We start from the raw sequence: 6,070 nt of genomic DNA, 5'->3' as shown, positions 1-6,070 counted from the left end.
ACTCATCCATCCATCCAATCACCATCCACTCATCCATCCATCCACTCAATCACCATCCACTCATGCATCCACCCACCACCCACCATGCACTCATCCATCCATCCACCCACCCACCATCCACCCATCCATTCACCCACCCACCATCTACTCATCCATCCATCCACCCATCCATTCACCCACCCACCATCTACTCATCCATCCATCCACCCAACATCCACCCATCCATTCACCCACCCACCATCTACTCATCCATCCATCCACCCACCCACCCACCATCCACTCATCCATCCACCCACCCACCCACCATCCACCCACCCACCATCCACTCATCCATCCATCCACCCACCTATCCATCCACCCACACATCATCCATCCACCCACCCACCATCTACTCATTCATCCATCCACCCAATCACCCATCCATCCATCTACCCACCATCCACTCATCCATCCATCCACCCACCATCTACTCATCCATACATCCACCCACCCAGTCACCCATCCATACATCCACCCACCTATCCATCCACCCACACATCATCCATCCACCCACCATCCACTCATCCATCCACCCATCATCCACTCATCCATCCATCCACTATCCACTCATCCATCCATCCACCCACCCACCATCCACTCATTCATCCATCCACCCACCATCCACCCATGCACCCACCCTATTCATTCATCCATGTGTCCATCCACCCACTCCCCCATCCATCCACCCACCCATCTACCCAACCATACACCCATCCATCCATCCACCTACACATCTACCCATCTGCTCATCCATTCACCCATCCATCCATCCACCCACCAATCATCCATCCACCCACATACCTATCATCCATCCATGCATCCATCCACCCATCCATCCATCCATCCATACACCCACCCATCCATCCATCCATCCATACACCCACCCATCCACCTGTGCACCCACCTATTTATCCATCCACCCATGTATCCACCCATCCACCTACCCATCCACCGACCAATCATACATCTACCATCCACCCATCCACGCATCCATCCATCCATCCACCCATCATCCACTCATCCATCCATCCACTATCCACTCATCCATCCATCCACCCACCCACCATCCACTCATTCATCCATCCACCCACCATCCACCCATGCACCCACCCTATTCATTCATCCATATGTCCATCCACCCACTCACCCATCCATCCACCCACCCATCTACCCAACCATACACCCATCCATCCATCCACCTACACATCTACCCATCCGCTCATCCATTCACCCATCCATCCATCCACCCACCAATCATCCATCCATGCATCCATCCACCCACCCATCCACTTGTCCGTCCACCCATCCATCCATCCATCCATCCATACATCCACCCATCCACCTGTGCACCCACCTATTTATCCATCCACCCATGTATCCACCCATCCACCTACCCATCCACCGACCAATCATACATCTACCATCCACCCATCCACGCATCCATCCATCCATCCACCCAATCATCCACCATCCACCCACCTATTCATCCATCCACCCATGTGTCCATCCACCCATACATCTACCTGTTCACTCACCCGTCCACCCATCCATCTACCTACTATCCATTCATCCATCCACCCATCTACCTATTCATCCATCCATCCACCCATCCATCCATCCACTCACCATCTACTCATCCACCAATCATCCATCCACCCACACATCTACCATCCACCCACCTATTCATCCATCCACCCGTGTCCATCGACCCACACATCTACCTGTCCACTCACCCATCCATCCATCCATCCACCTACTATCCACTCATCCATCCACCCATGCATCCATCCACCCATCCATCCATCCACTCACCATCCACTCATCTACCAATCATCCATCCACCCACATATCCACCTCCATCCATCCATCCACCCATGCATCCATCCACCTGTCCACCCATCCATTCACCCATACACCTACCATCCACTCACATATCTGTCCACCCATTTATCTACCCATCATCCATCCACACACCCATCCATCCTTCCATTCATCCATCCACCCACCCATCCTCCTGTCCCCACCCATTCACCCATCCATGCATGCATCCATCCACTTATCCATCTCCCCACGCATCCATCTCCCACCCATTCCCATGTCCATCCATCTACCCATCCATTCATCTACCCACCCATCCACTCTATTCATCCATCTCTCCATCCACTGTTCCACTGATCCACCCACCCATTCATCCATCCCTCCATCCACCTACCCACCCACCATCCATTCACACATCCATCCACCCCTCCTCTTCACTTAACAAAGCCAGGCTGAAGGAGGTGTCAGAAGCCATGGAGAAAGGGTACCACATGGAGCCCCCCAAGGGCTGTCCAGGCCCCGTGTACGTCCTCAGAGCAGCAGCTGGGAGGCAGAGCCCACCTGCCGGGCACCTTCCACAAGTTGTCTGAGAAGCTGGCCTGGGAGCTGTGCGGCACGGGCGCCCCGGTCTCTGTCTCAAGGCTACTGTGCTGGCCCTCTGGGTACTGAGTATCACTGCAGCTGCTGCAGTGACAGCTGTCAGATGACACTGTCCTTGGACAGAGGCAGTCCAAATGTCCAGGGACCTAGCAGGCTGACCCTGTGACTCTGGGGGACAGAATGGCAGGGAAACACTGGCCCTCCTGCCCACTCTGGCACAGTGGGTCTGGATCCACTTTGCACATGCAGGTTCAATCCTGACTCGCCCCCCAGCTGTGTGACGCTGGCCCTGGGGTGACAGCCCTGGTTTGCTCAGGGGTGAGGGCTGTTCCAGGGTATGCGACTTTAGAGCTAAAACCGGGAAAGTCCCGGGCAAACAGGGGCGAGGCGGCCCCTACTGGGAAAGCTTTTTCCCTCTCTGGGCCTTAGCAGCCTCCTCCAGTCAACGGGCACCTTTTCCTAGAGGGGCAGGAGGGCCCCGAGGCCCACAGCAGTGAAGGGAGGGGCACCTAGAAGGCAGGCATATAGCTGGTGCCCCATTATTGCTGGGACGGTCCAACACCTGCTCTCAGTTGAGTCTCCCATGGAGCCAGCCTTGAGGATACACAGAGAGGAGTCTCTGGCCAGGCTGGGCACGGCCTCCACTCCAGGACTCCCGGGCCACCCTCCCGTCCTGACCAAGCTGAGACACGGAAATGTCCCGAGGTCATGCTGACCTCCTATGCGGCCCCCTTAAAGCCCTGCACACCCTCGGGGCTCACTTTCCACACCAGCACCGGAGGCAGGTTAGTGGTTCTTTCTGGGGGATAATTGAAAGGTAGAAGCTGGAGGGGCCTGGCCCCTGCCTAATCCGCTGCGGGGGGCCACCTGTCCCCTGGGCCCTGCCCGCCCGGCCCACACTCCTAATCCGGCCCTCTAAGCTGACACAGCGTCTGCAGCTTTTGCCTGTCCGGCTAAGTCGCCCAAAGCCCCCCCCCCCCCACCGGCGCCTCACGCCACGATCCTTCCTGCGGCCTCTTAACCCACACTGGCCAATTAGTTAATTGGGGTCTGAGATCTGAAGCAGCTCGTTAGCGCTCTAAAGTGATGAAGCAATCAGGGCAATTCTCTCTCCCCACCCCGCAGCCCTGTGCCTCGATGGACAAGAGGCCTGGCTCTGCCCTGGACACAGAGCGTGGTGGGCCCACCTTGCCAATGGGCAGCTGAGGCCGGGGGAGGCACCTGGAGCCTCAGAAGCTGCAGCCGCCCCTCTGGCCCAGGCTTGAACCCCTGTGTCCCTCCGCACCTTGCCCACCTGAACTTGGCCCCTGGGATTGGGGAGCTACACCTGGATCCAGAGTCGAAGCCACCTGCCCCCTGGGTTCTGACCCGGACTCCTCTGGGGCCTGGGCACCCGGTTTCTCATATGTGTGTGTGTCACGCCTTTCTCTCTCTTTGTGTGTCTCTCTCCCTTCAAAGCCAACATGCCAACATTCTGGAGGGATCTCTCTCTACTTCACTTTGCACCCGCCCCTTCGCCCATCCGCAGGCCTGGGTCTCCCCTCACTCCACTGCAGTCACCTCCCCCATGTCCTCCGTGTCACTAAATCAAGCCTCCCCTCATCTCCCCTTCCCACTGCCCCTGGAGTACCCTCTCCTTTCCGTGTCCAGGGCGCTCCCCTGCCTGAGCCCCCTGGCTCCTTGGACTTGGGGGGCACGGGTCTCTGGAGCTTTCCTGGAGCCCACTCCACCTCTCAGGCCTCCGCCTCTGAAACAGTCCCACCTCACAGTCCAGAATGCGCCTGGACATCGCCCTTGCACCTCCACGCCCACACCCTGCCCCTCTCCAACTTCCTTCCTCTGGAATCGCTACCCCCTCCCTTCTGTCCTCCCCATCCCCCAGCCCTTGGCCTGACCAGGCCCTTTAGCCTCGCCTGCCGGGCACCTGCCCTTGGTTTCTCAGCTGCTCATCATTGATGTTTGTATAAAATGCCTGTGTGTCCCTGCTCCACAACCTCCCATGGCTCCCCAGCACCCCATCCTTCACACCCCATGTGTCTAGAACTTGCGGCTTTGCACTCCATCTTCCATTCTCACCACCTTCCGTAACATAGCAACCTGGCCGGGCGGGAGTTCAAGACCAGCCTGGCCAACATGGTGAAACCCCATCTTTAGTAAAAATATAAAAATTGGCCGGGCATGGTGGCTCATGCCTGTAATCCCAGCACTTTGGGAGGCCGAGGCAGGTGGATCACGAGGTCAGGAGACTGAGACCATCCTGGCTAACACGGTGAAACCCCGTGTGTACTAAAAATACAAAAAATTAGCTGGGCGTGGTGGCGGGCGCCTGTAGTCCCAGCTACTCGAGAGGATGAGGCAGGAGAATGGCGTGAACCCGGGAGGTGGAGCTTGCAGTGAGCCGAGATCGTACCACTGCACTCCAGCCTGGGCAACAGAGCAAGAGTCTGTCTCAAAAAAAAAAAAAAAAAAAAAAATTACCTGGGCGTGGTGGCAGGTGCCTGCAATCCCAGCTACTCGGGAGGCTGAGGCAGAAGAATCGCCTGAACCTGGGAGGCAGAGGTTGCAGTGAACCAAGATTGCGCCACTGCACTCCAGCCTGAGCAATAGAGGGAGACTCAGTCTCAAAAAAACAAAAATAGGCCAGGTGCGGTGGCTCACATCTATAATCCCAGCACTTTGGGAGGCCAAGGCAGGCAGATCACGAGGTCAGGAGTTCGAGACCAGCCTGGCCAACATGGTGAAACCCTGTCCGCACTAAAAAATACAAAAATTAGCTGGGCGTGGTGGTGGGTGCCTGTAATACCAGGTACTCAGGAGGCTGAGGCAGGAGAATTGCTTGAACCCGGGAGGCAGAGGTTGCAGTGAGCTGAGATCTGAGATCACGCTGCTGCACTCCAGCCTGGGTGACAGAGCGAGACTCTGTCTCAAAAAATAAAAAAAACAAACAAAAAAAATAAAATAGGAACCCACGTTGCCCCCACAGACCCCTTCCCGTGGGTTTTCTCCCCAGGCTCGTGGCCACTGGCCATGCTCTGCATTTTAACACAGTCGCTGGTTGTCTGTTTGCCCCGCTAGAAAGTCAGCCCCATGTCTTCTGTCTGTTTTGGTCACTACTGCTGTGAGCAGTACCTGGTACACAGTAAGTGCTCAATAAGTGCTTATTGAACGAATGAATGGTGAACTTCTTTTTCTTTTTGAGACGGAGTTTCACTCCAGCCCAGGCTGGAGTGCAGTGGCGCGATCTTGGCTCTTGACCTCAGGTGGTCCACCCGCCTCAGCCTCCCCAAAGTCTTGGGGTTACAGGTGTGAGCCACCGCGCCCGTCTGTGAATGGTGAACTCCTATTCATACCTCAAGACCCAGTTAAAAGGGCCTCTGCCCCTTGTGTCCAAAAGAGCCAACTGCAGTGCCTTCACCTCTGGGACCTCAGCTTCCCCAACCCCCTCTGACCTCTGTGAGTCCTAAGACACCTTTTTCTGCCCCCAGCAGATAAAAGTATTAACAATGGGCATTCATTAAGTGCCCCCTGTATGCCAATTTCTGTGCGATGCTCTGAGAAGCTGAAATCCCCCCAGGGTAGGTCCTAGTGTGGCAGTTTTACAGCCAGGGAAACT

The sequence above is a fragment of the Macaca fascicularis genome, chromosome 19, assembly GCF_037993035.2.
Source record: "Macaca fascicularis isolate 582-1 chromosome 19, T2T-MFA8v1.1".
Lineage (NCBI taxonomy): Eukaryota > Metazoa > Chordata > Mammalia > Primates > Cercopithecidae > Macaca > Macaca fascicularis.
The sequence above is the reverse complement of the archived record's forward strand: the minus strand, read 5'-3'. Positions refer to the sequence as shown.